Source organism: Protopterus annectens, chromosome 5.part0 (genome assembly GCF_019279795.1).
Source record: "Protopterus annectens isolate FY-2018-M chromosome 5.part0, PAN1.0, whole genome shotgun sequence".
Taxonomy (NCBI): domain Eukaryota; kingdom Metazoa; phylum Chordata; order Ceratodontiformes; family Protopteridae; genus Protopterus; species Protopterus annectens.
Window position 1 is genome coordinate 1,725,278,481 of NC_056735.1, and position 13,037 is coordinate 1,725,291,517.

The following is a 13,037-nucleotide window of genomic DNA, read 5'->3' on the forward strand; positions in this document are numbered from 1 at the left end:
ACTTCCAACACAACTCACCAACAGTGATTTCCTATAGAGGGCCTATGGTCAGGCAGTCGAAGCTTAAGGGTTCAGGCCTTATCCACCAGTAGGTTACGCATATTCATATCATGGAAAAGCATGACATACATATTTAGAATGAGTTTTCAGATCAAACAAAAAAAGCCATTGCAGATAGAAGGAATAGATTTAAAAATGTATGAGGATATCATGACGTATTAGGGCAACTTATGTTAAATAAATTACGTGTTAAAAGCTCTTTAAAATATAAACCAACTGATGTAAGAAAGTAACATTTATGTCTAGATGAAGAAACTGTCTCATTTTTTAGATTGTCCCGGGACTATACAATTCTGTAATCAGAGTAAGAGTACTCATTTATGGAGCTGCCCGGCCGTTCCTTGTATAAACATGAATATGATTATATATGGTGAATATTAATGTAATTGTCGCTCGTCAGGATACAATAGACGAGACTTTGTGGGTTCTCTTCAAGCAGCTTTATTATGTACAAACACATCAAGACTGAGGCTTAATAACTTTAACTTAGATAAACTTATAAACATACTAGCTATTACACTCATACATGCTCACTCTCTGGCTGCACTCTCAAAATGGCACTGAAACTAGCACCTGCTGGCTATTATATTCACATTCAGTCCTTGAAGCGCTTTTTAAAGATACAGCACACATACTCTATTCTACAGTAATAATGCACCAATATATGATATGATAGAAACATTTTTGCTTGTTAGTTTGTTTGGAAAGCAAGACATGGTGGATATCTATATAAGAAATCATGGGACTTGGTAGACATTCAGAACAACATACATTTTTGGTTAAGGACGAAAGGGTAAAATTAAATGTTCATTTTCTTTTGTGCATTTGTAAATATGTAAAAATGTATTGTTACCTTGTATAAAAATAAAGGCACCCACTCCATTCTTTTCCATAATTGCAGTGGAATCATTTACATCTCACTAAGCTATCATCTACTCAGGCAAATGGGGCCTTAGGTTAACGTCTCATACATAGGATGGTGCACTCAGGAGTGCAGCACCCCTTTTATAATGCATTGCAGTGTCACACCAATTTTTCCTGCATAAGCCATAGGTCATTGTCTTCACCTCAGCCTCTTTTTTTCAGTTATGTTTTTGATGTAGATTTGCAAATAGGTTTCCTGCTTGTATTAAATGGTCTTGATAATTCTGTTTTTTTTTTCTTTTTTATTTGTTGTTATTTGGCTTTGGTGGTGTTTGTTAGTTATTTGAAACTATGGTAGCAAGACATTTAGGAAATGCAAGTGTGGTCATAAAATTCTTCTACAAGCCGAGTATCTTCTTTATGTGTATTGCTTGGGAGAAGTGCATAATGAGTCTGTATGTGACATTTCTAAATCTTTCACCATTGCTAATATTAAAGACAGTAAGTTTAGGTATTTTAAAGTGAAGTAAGTGCTTGCTCCTATGGCTAGTGTATCTTTGACTATGAGGACTTCTTTGGAGCCATCTGCATTACCATCAGTAGCTGATCTTTCTATAGCCGATGTGACCACTGATTCTCCCAGACTGATACAAAAGCTGAAACGTAAGGCTGAAAAACATAGGCAGTCCTCTTCAAGTCCTCATCCCAGAAAAGGCCAAATCCCACAGTGTTGCTCCTGCATGCAGATCTTTAGACTTATTTCCTTCTTTGTCAAGAGTATATTGGAAAAGTTCAGCAACATATTCAGTCTCCAAGATCAACCCTTCTGTCTTAAAAAGGTATTTCACATATTATGGGCTTTACAGCAACATGAGTAAGATCAAGGCCCATTTCCATCCTTCCTCCAAAAACAGCCACTACAAGTTTAAGGAGACTCGAGTCCAGAAAAAAAATGTTTGCTATTTATACACCTTCTCATTATAAGGTAGAGAGAAGCTTCTTTTCAGTCCATACATTTTCCAGTAAATTATCATTTTTTCTGACTGGATGACATGATGCTGATGTCAAAACTTATTTATCAGCATCTGCTGTGGTCTTAACCTTCAGTTTACAACCATCAATGGCAACAACCCTAATGTTGTACTTGAAGCTAAGGTCAACGGGTTAAATGTTGATGTTACCAGTGCTGTTGGGACTTTTGGCCCTGATGTTGGATATTAAGCCATCAATGCTGAACATGATGTCAAACTAGTTGACATTGATGCTGACCCCATTAGAGACAGCCTTCCAGATTTTTGGACTGAGATCCTTAACAATGAGCCTGAGGGTTGATGGGCTTGTTGATCCTGATTTTGAAAGTCAGTCCCTCAAGGTTTAGATCAGTAATGTGGAACTTTCTGTTGCCTCATCCTCCTCATATTCATTACCTCTGAGCATACCTCTCAACTGTACAAATTTTTGCAAAATGTCCAGATTTTAGCCCCACATTTTTGGCCCATTTTTCATAAAATTGTGGTTTTCTGGCAAATTAGTGCTAAATCATTAAATAGTGGAGTTAGAAAATAATGGCAGATATTGGAGTTTCAAGCTTAGTATTCTTCAGAAATTCATGCTAATGCAAAACCTGTTATTCTATCAACTTTCCAAGTTTGTAAGAGGAATATTTAAAAATTGTCTCTGCTTTTGGGTCTGTCCCACTTTTATTTATGGCTTTGTCCAGATTTCTTGCTCTAAGAGGTTGAGAGGTATGCCTCTGAGGACTAGTAAGATATATACATGCAAGAGGAAGCAAAGCACATTGATTTTCCTGTAAAGTCACACTCTCAAGAGAATGATAACAAAGGGGGTATAGATTCTCCACCCATTCACCATGATGAGGTGGGGGGTGGCCATCAAACCTGACATACTCTCTGCAGAATACTGTTTAAGAGGCATTTGTAAGAGGTCTTACTAACAGTAATTGACAGTAACAGCGGCATTGGGCATCCAGAAGGTGATGGCACCTGTGTCAATGAGACAAAACAAAACTCTCTGGCTTCCTAAGAACTGGGCCTGTTAGACAGAGACATGAATTCTGATTCTGTTGTGACTGAGGCTGCCTTTTAAAAGGTTCCAACTCCATCGAGCTTTGCTTTAAGTACCCCACCCCCACCCTCCTGAATGAGGAGTCCAGAGCCATTGGCAAATTTAACAGGCATATTTATCTATTCTTCACTTTTTCTTTGAGTTCATTCACTGTATTGTCATATGGTTAGATTCTAATAGGATCTAGCAGTTGAGAAACAACAATCACTGAATCAGTTTCCAGATGGACAGCTAAAATACAGATTGCACCCACAGTAGGCAACTGTACCTTCTACCTTAATCCCCACCATGAGATTAGCACAGAAGTGGCTGACTTCTTCAAAAACGTTACTGAATCAATGGATGAGGGGAAAGCAGTGCAAACCACTTATCTAGACCTTGCAAAGGCATTCAACACCATCCCGATCTCAGGTATCAGATAAACTGTGTCAAATGTCAATACCTGTGTAACACATTAGATAGCCTCACAAATAGAACCCAGGGAAGTTGCGGTAGGCAACTCTACTTTCTCCAAAAGGCCTGTCACTAGTATTTGTTAGTTATTTAAAAATATACTAGCAGGATACTTAGGGTTCAGTATTTGGGACACTCCTGTTTGGCATTTGCTTCTTGAATATTAAAGCTAATGTTAAAGGTTTATGACTGACCAGGTTTGCAAATGAGTGCATACTTGGTGTCATCATAAACTCTACAGAGGACATTAAGATCCTCCAAGAGGGAATGTTCCAAAAAAGTACCTGGTATCAAAACCATGGACTAAAGCTAAATGCCAAGAAGTATATAATCATATCCTTTGGCAAGCATGACTCCCATTGTAACACTCGCATTGATACTACACCCCTAAAAATTGATCCAAAAGGGAGCTGGGAATGTATCATCCATGAACTGTCTTTGATCACCACATATCCACTGATGTGAGGAAGTCTTTTTTCATTGCACAACTTATATTTAAATGCATTGTGTTCTGATCCACAGATTTAATCGCTTCACTGTACTCAGCACTCAGTAGGCTGATTATTGAGAATATTATCCTTTCATTATGTACCTGCCAAATACTTGTCACAACTGGAATGAATGCATGCCTTGTAGTACTTTCCCACTAAAAAAATCAATTATGTTAACCGCAAAAACTATGCAGACCATCTGAAAGACTTGTCCTTCTTCTCAGTACCGTAAGTTATTAAGAGGTGACCCTTGCCTCACACATAGAGTTTCAACAGGCTCTATTCTGCCTGATGTATTACACATTCACAAGTCCAATGGCATCATAAACACCAGCTCAAAGGATCTAAATCTCTCCAGAAAAATGAATAGATCTTATTGTAGGGCTAGGTATGTATCTTCTACAGAACTGTCTTTCACTTCACATAAAGCAAAGTACTTCTCTTACTTTATTCAGATATAGTTTGGATGACTAGATGCGTGACCACAAACTCACACACAGTTTAGTACCCCTGTCCATCATGGGTGAAGGAAACATTCAAATATCCCAACATATCCTTCTTTAACCCATCTCTAGATTATTCATATGTAAAATACAAAGGCTAAAAATTACCATGGGAATGCAAGGCTAGGCTTTTTAAAATCCTCACTGATCAATAGCATAGTAAATACCTGTTAACCTATGAGTGTTCGAGCAAGTACTGATATTATCTTAAACCATGATACCTGTCTCTGTCTCTATCTAACAGACTTCACTAAGGCCACCAAGGTAGTTTAGAAATACCCACTTTGATGCATCTGCTGTCTTTTGATCCATTGTTGAGACATGCCTGGAAAATATAGAAAGGTGAAATCCTTTTGGCAACTGGTCTGAAATTTCAGACTTCATAATGTTCCCTTTCTGGAATTCAATGAAGCTCATGTCTGCTCCAGTTTAAGAATGGCCAACATCAGTGGAATTAAAGATCTGGAAGGATCCATACATAACAGGGTAATTTCAAACCCCTTGTTCACTCATAAATGGGCGTAATCAGAAATAACAAGGGAGTTACAGTCCTTCATCTAAAAGACAGCAGCAGAACCTCTGAGATGTTGTCTCACCATCCCACACTAGACACTGTCATTGGTCATCTATCCCTCCACCTACAGATATGATTGGTCATTATACTGGACAATTAGCTATGGATAACAGTATCCAGGGTTACATAATCATGTACAGGTTCCTATAGCATGCTCAATACCTAACAGTGTGGGTCCCAAAAGAAGGGGAAATTAAGCACATTTGGAGAAAACACTAAGTCTGAAATTGCCATATCTCAGAGAATCCCACCTTCACTGAGGTACAATGATTTTGGACTTAGTATATATACGTAACAGGGGAATTTGGGTGGTGGCCTTTACAAAAAAAGCACTTTTAATGTGTAACAATGAGTTTTGCACTTCACTGCTACAGCTCTACAATCTCAGTTAACTTTCTGGAATTTCTGGACTCACGTAGTTTCTCAGAATTCAAACAGTGTCATCCCTTTCACAACTCTTCCCAATTTCCCCTTATTCTCATACCTGTCAAAAGAGTGGCAAGAGAAAATGTCTTAAGCAGCTGCTTCAAAAAAGAGCCATCTAAGCGGTCTCATCAGAGCAGAAAGGATTAAGGTATTACTCCAGGTTCTTTATGGTACGTAAGAAAACAAAATATGTTAGGCATCTTTTAGATTTGAATGCCCAAAATAAGTTCATCCCAAAAGAAGCCTTTTGTATAGTCCCAGTGTTGTACATCCTTCCCAGTCTGTCAAAAGGAGACTTGATGTGCTCTTTGAACATCTGAGACATCTGTCTCCACATTTTGATTACTAAGGAGTCTAGAGGGTATTGGAGCATTTGAGTAAGAGCTGCCATTACCAGTTCAAGACTTTTGATTTGGTCCTGTCTCAGCTCCCATAGGGTTCACCAAATGCATATTCATGCTGCAAGATGTGAAGGTGTTTATCAGACAAGTTGATATCTGCCCTATAGTCTTTGCTAAATCTATTTTAGTCCTTAGAAAGTCCATTGAATTCTTTTAAGTCTCAGGTGAAACCTTCTCAGTTGTTGACTTTCAGAAGCCACAGTCCAGAAACTCGCTTATGCAGGGCTCATCCACCCAAGGATAGTATCCTATCATTATATAATTTTGTCTCTGAAATCCTTCATACACAATATGCTGCAACCCCATTTGTCTAGGTGTCTTCAAGCTGGTGGTGGTATCAATCTATGTGCTTTTCTTTGTAATTTATTATAGGAGTGTTTTTCAGTGGACACTGGGGCTTCAGTGATCCCAGCTTAGAAATCCTATGTTTTCCTTCATAATATCTAGGGCAAGCAAAAGACATCTGAAAAGGTGGCTGCATACTTCAGAAGTTATGGCAGGTAGTCCATCCCAAACCTGTACCCCTTTAGTGGTTGTCAACATGGACACTTCTACCCTGGGGTGAAGACATTGCGAGGGCAAACTGTCCATCTGTAAATTGCTACAAACAAAGGTTAGTTTGCTTATCAGTTTTCTGGAGATGACATCATTCCTCCCCATACTTCAGTCATTTTTGTTTTGTTTTGTTCTTTCAGTGTCATTTTTGTTTACTTTGTTACTGTATTAAGGAATATGGTAGAAGTTGTTGGATATGCAGTTTAGTGATGCTTTTTATTTACCTCATTTCTTATCATTTTACATAGAATCAGGTTAATCTGTTGGTAGCACCATTTTTCATTAATTAGTTCCAGTCAGTGCTGCCTTTTACCTTTCTTAAGGTGGTTGAGAGTGTGCATATTTTGTGTGTACAGTGCGTGGTGTGGGTGTTTTTTTCTTTTCTTTTTTTTTTCTTTTTCTTTTTTTTTTTTATGCAAGAAATGAATATGAAAGACAATCCGAGTTTTATTTATTTAGTTTTTTTGTACTACAGTACTGGATTTAGGGTGGCTTTGTTAGGTGTCCAGTATTGTTTTATGGCGTGTATGCTTCTATTTTTCCATATGCAATCTGTAAATCTTTAGATTTTTGGGAGCAGTATAAAGATAATGGGCTTAACTGAATTTTATTTGCTTTAGAAAGATGCAAAGTACATAGATACACTGTCAATGATGTTGCAATTGTGTAGACAGACTTTTGATGAAGTGCAAAGAGTGCAGCTGCACAAAATATATCTATACAGTGTACCAGGTGTAAGTGTTTATCATAATATTCATCTTGGGTCCACTGAAAGGGTAAATAGACATATCTGTGCTAGGTCAACAAAACGAGCCATATTTAGAGTGACTATGAAGGTAAACTATTATATTAAACGTATGGTCATAGACTGAAGTTTTTTTTCTATCAGAATTACTGCAGTGATTTTTTTTTTGCATGCAGTGCACTAGTTTATAATTTTAGCTATTGAAGTAATCAACTCATAGGAAGGTTCCTTTTGCCTCTGATTTAATTTTGCATTGTGTGGTGTCCATAAAGAGTGCATTTCTGACTGAAAAAGCACCAAAATATGTGCACATATCCAGTCCAAAAGGTGCACAAAGTTTGTAAACTAAATAAGAAACCACATTAACCTTTATAATCACCGGTGGACATACCATTGACATACACATCCAAAATTAAATCCTTTTTAATACTGGACTAGATTGGGTGAAAATGTAACCATCTGCTCCTTATAAAGCCATAATCCACTCACCCAAGCTGGCCATAACAATAGCATCTTAATAAAGGGGTTGTGCAAGCTTCCTTCTATCCTCTTTTGCAGACTAAAGAGCTATGTCTGTCCTATGTGGCTCCCACACTAGCTTGGGCTTATATGAATCCTTCTTCATGTCACTTCTTCTATCCTCATTCCCAGCTTCTATCCTTTACATTGTAGCTGTAGGAAAGGAATGCTTATAATCCATTTTCAGTTATCTACGCTTGTATATTTTTTTCTGTACAGCCTACCAGCTTGTTTCCAATTATCTTCAGATGCCAAACATCTTTTCCCCTTCCATTCTTGAACAACTAGGCTTTTCATTCTTCCTCACAAATCCATTTTCATTTGACTTCATTTGTATGATTTGTCTATAGAGCCAATCAGCTTGTTCCCAGTTGTCTTCACATCCCAGACATCTTTCTCTTCCATTCTTGAGCAAATAGACTTTTCTCCCTTCCCACAAATGCATTTTCATTTAGCTGTACTTGTGTGATTTTCCATTAGAGCCTGCCAGCTTGTTTCCAATTATCTTTGGTTGCTAAGGATTTCTAAAGCATTTGTAGTATATACACACTTCTTGTCTCATGTACCTTCAACAGCGCCCCTTACCCCTCTATATCATAATCTTGCAACTTGAACAGCTTATGAAGCCATCTGTGAAATAATTTTTTGTGCTGGACCCAAGTTTCCAAGAGCATTTGTATCTTCATGTCATAAAAAAGTCCTCCTTCCATTCCTTAACTCTCTGTGTGCTACTGCAAAAATGTCCATCTCTAGCTGTCTCCATCTGTATACAATATGTTTACTCCTCCACCGCAAATTTGCCTGCTGGATGGCTTCTTCTTGCCTTCACATACTTCTATATTACCTGAAACAACATTCTGTATATCAAGCACTGAAACCTTGGAAGGTGATGGTGGTATTTTTGTTGGATTGTTTCCTTTTCCTTTACATTGATCAGCATCTCTTCACACATACATGTGTACACACACACACACACACACACACACACACACACACACACACACACACACACACACACACCAGGGTTGCCACCTTTTAACAAGGGCAAAGTGGGACATGGGGGTGTGGTCAACAGGATAGGGGTGTGGCCAACATGACACTGGCCACACCCCCACCACGACATCACCAGAGTTGTTAAAGGAGATGCAGTATTATAGAGGAATGGAGCAAAAAAGAGTTTACAAACAGTTTGAAAAAGGTCAAATAGTAAATGAGGTAATGTAGGGGGCATTTTGGCCATTGAAGACTAACATTAACACAGCTTGTAGAAAATGAAATGCATTATTTTTACCACTGAACATGCCCACCACACCCCACAAGACAAAAAAGTTAACCATATTCACTGAACCAAAAAACAATAAAATGAATGAGAATGCACAGTGGATACCATAGACCTAATTTAGCTTTTGACTACAGCAGTTAAGAAATGTATGGCACTAATTTACACAGCGCAATGATCTATTAATAAACATGCCCAACAGCAGCACTGCTCATAATCTGATTATAATGAAAACAGTAAATAAGTATGTTGAAGACATCACTAAAACACAAAATAAAAACTTTGCTACTTAGACGCAAACTACCCTGTAACATGGTTTAGCACAATCTCAAATACATTGCATTAACTTCAGAGCATCCATCCACAAAAAAAAAAAAAATAAATGGGAAAAAAGTCCAAACATTTTAACTTTAAAACTACAATGTACAGCAGACTCCATGGGCTCCTTTTACTTCAAAACATAGCAATTAATCCAGCACAGCAATGCAATAAACAGGCCCAAGTAAAAGTAACACACCCATATTCACATTACAAGCAAAACAGTACATTTTAACCTTATTAAAAATGCATAATAAATTAAATGCACACATTTACAAGTATAAATGAAAACAATCTTGAAACAGCTTTGGCAAATTGGCAACGTGTACCTACTAGAATAATAAATGAATTACATTAACTGTTAACATTCCCCCTCAAAAGGTAGACTTGTACCACATAGACATGGACTTGCAGGAACAGGAAAAATTACCTAAACAGTATATCGTAACTTCCTGAAAACAGCATTATAGTGCATATTTCCATACAAAAAGTACAAACTATGCTCAAACAATTCCTATATGCATACAGACAATACCCAGAAAAAGCTACGACAATAGAAATGCATCACACTAAGTTTATATTTCATTGCCCCCCAACAGAAACAAACAACTTCTATATACAGTTCAGCCTTTTAAAAGTAATGCTTCCAAATCATACCCCCAAGCATAATAACAATTACATATACATTCAGGTTTTATATCTTTAAAACTACTACTCAAAAATATCAAACTAACTACTACAGATTTAAATATTAGTACTGCACCCACCATCTGCCTTTAAACATTATAAATATTAAACCACAATATATTCCCATTTTAAACTAGTACAAAAGTCTCAAAATAACCACTGCACAGATTTAAATACTACATACTACATCCCCATCTACCTCTAAACATTAAAAACTTAAATAAAGCACACTATTCCCATTTTAAATAACTAAAGCCACAAAATGCAATTATCTACTTACCACTCAAAGTTATTGCTGGGCTGGCTGGCTCCCTTGCTGGCTTCTTTCCTGGCTGGGCTGGCTCCCTTGCTGGCTGGGCTGGGCTGGTTGGGCTGGCTCCCTTGCTGGCTGGGCTGGTTCCCTTGCTGGCTGGGCTGGCTCCCTTGCTGGCTGGGCTGGCTCCCTTGCTGGCTGGGCTGGGCTGGGCTGGCTCCCTTGCTGGCTGGGCTGGGCTGGCTCCCTTGCTAGCTGGGCTGGGCTGGCTACCTTGCTGGCTGGGCTGGCTACCTTGCTGGCTGGGCTGGCTGGCTAGGCTGGCTCCCTTGCTGGCTGGGCTGGCTGGCTGGGCTGGCTCCCTTGCTGGCTTGGCTGGCTGGCTGGGCTGGCTCCCTTGCTGGCTTGGCTGGGCTGGCTCCCTTGCTGGCTTGGCTGGCTGGCTGGGCTGGCTCCCTTGCTGGCTTGGCTGGCTGGCTAGGCTGGCTTCAATGCCGGCTTCAATGGTGAAAAAAATCAGATCTTTTGTCGCAGCTGCTATAGAGCTTAGTGCTCTACAGCTGCGACCTTTATGGGGCTCTTCAGAAGAGGTTCCCGCCCCCTACAATGGCTGCAGCCAATTACTGTGCTGCATTACCACCCGGACCTAGCAGAGAATCCCTCTAACTGCAGGTCCAGGTGGTGACGTAGCCGCATTGCCGTGGAAAAACCGGAAGTATTTTCGGCTTTTCCACGGCAATTTTAAAATGCTAAGCACTACAAGCGCAAAGGGGAAAAAACGGGACTTTTAAAGTCCCACGCAGTGGCGAGGCGGGATGAGAGCACTCAAACCGTGAGTGTCCCGCTGACAACGGGACGGGTGGCAACCATAACACACACACACACATATACATATACACACACACACACACACACGTAAACACATGCACACACACGCACACACACACACACAGACACACACACGCACGCGCACACACACACACACACACGCACGTAAACATGCACACACACACACACACACACACGTAAACACATACACACACACACACAAACACGTAAACACATGCACACATGCACACACACACACACGCGCACACACATAAACACGCACATGCACGCACACACACACGCACATGCACACGCACACACACACACACACGCGTAAACATGCACACACACACACGCACACACACTCACACACACACACACACACACACACACACACACACACACACACACACACACACACACACACACACACACACACTGTCCACATTTGCATTAAGTTCTTATACCTCATGTTGGCATCATCTGGTTTATAAACCTAAACCCTTAACATCCACCACTTCTGCACCCACCCATGGTAATATTTTCATCACAGATGATTCCATAAGCAAACACACAGATTAAGCCTTCATCAGATTGAGATACTGTTAGCTGTAGTTCTAGAACCAGGATCTGTGGTGTAAAAGGATCTTATGTCCCCAAGCTTAATAAATATGAGTAAAACCTGATGGTAGCTCATGTGGGTTTGAATAATCTTAGGTGTTTTACCCAGAGAGACATGCAAGAGGCCATGAACTTGCTAAGCATGTGCCTGAGATCAGGAAGGTATTGCTCTTGGATAGTATCCTGTCATCAGCAAGAATGATGCTGCAATTCCATGGCATGAGGAATGGAGTTATATCTCTCATACTCTCTGCTAAAGAATCCTGGACAAAAACAGAATAATGGGGAGGGGGTAACAAAGGTCCAAAATCAAGGAAAGTTTTTAAATAGTGCTCTAATTCACTTAAAAAGTTAATAGAATAACAGGTTTTGCATTGACATGCATTTTTGTGCACTGTAATAAGTATGACGGACTATAATCCTCAACGATTACCATAAAGTCAAAAATGTTATAAGGCAAAATATGAGGAAAAATCAGGGACAGCCTATGAAATCAGAGACAGTTGAGGGGTGTGTATGGAGCCCTTACTATGTACCTGGTGACTAGGTTTCCATCATCTGCCCCACCACTGTAGCAGCCTGGCAGGAAAGAGGAGAAGTAAAGAAGCATGGCCTGCTCCCTTGTCTTGGGAGGTAGAACTTGAGGGCAAACCAAGTCTGTGCAGTTTAATTGGTCAAATCTGGGCAAACCACCACTACAAATGCTTTCCGTGGAAGGAGCAACACTACTTGGTGTAAATACCCATTGTGGAAGTGAAAGGATGGCCTCAACAGTCATCTCATTGCATGACACCCCTGGCACTTTGCCAAATGAGTGTGGGGAATAGAGTGAAAGCAGACAATTTGGACCATCTTTGATGGCTGCCTAAATGATAGCCTTTTCTGGCTGATTATTGCCCTTGTGGTAGGAAACAAATAGGTCTGCTAGTTTCAAGAAGGTTTATTAGAAGGCAGTTGAGGGCAGGAGACAGAATTATTGACTTTAATGACTAGTTGAGTATTTGGTATCAATCTAGGGGGATTCATCCTGTATCAACATGGGAAGATATGACTGACAGGTCTTCTTGTTTCTCCTCTTTCAGCATAGCTTTTTGCATTCTGGCTTAAGATTTTGCCCCCTACATATTGCTTTCTTTAGAAAGACTCTGCCACCTAGACATCTTCATGTAGTAAATTCTAATTCAGATTATCTGAAGGTATCACAACTCAACACTATGAGTCTGAAGAAAAATATGCAGAACTCACATTCCTCATAACACTCAACCAAATTTGTATCTGTTTTAATTACAGATACTTGAGTTCATCAGGTTCATCGTAGTGAGAGCCCTCCCCTCTCTGCCTTGGTCCAGCAGCTTCATTTATTCAAACCCATTGG

At 39.6% G+C, this 13,037-nt stretch overlaps 1 protein-coding gene across 5 annotated transcripts in view; it reads left to right on the top strand.

Annotated features, from left to right (window-relative positions):
• Positions 1–13,037, top strand: part of STXBP5L (syntaxin binding protein 5L) — a 4,174,867-nt gene that overhangs the window by 3,917,969 nt on the left and 243,861 nt on the right. The gene's annotated exons all lie outside the window — the stretch shown is intronic.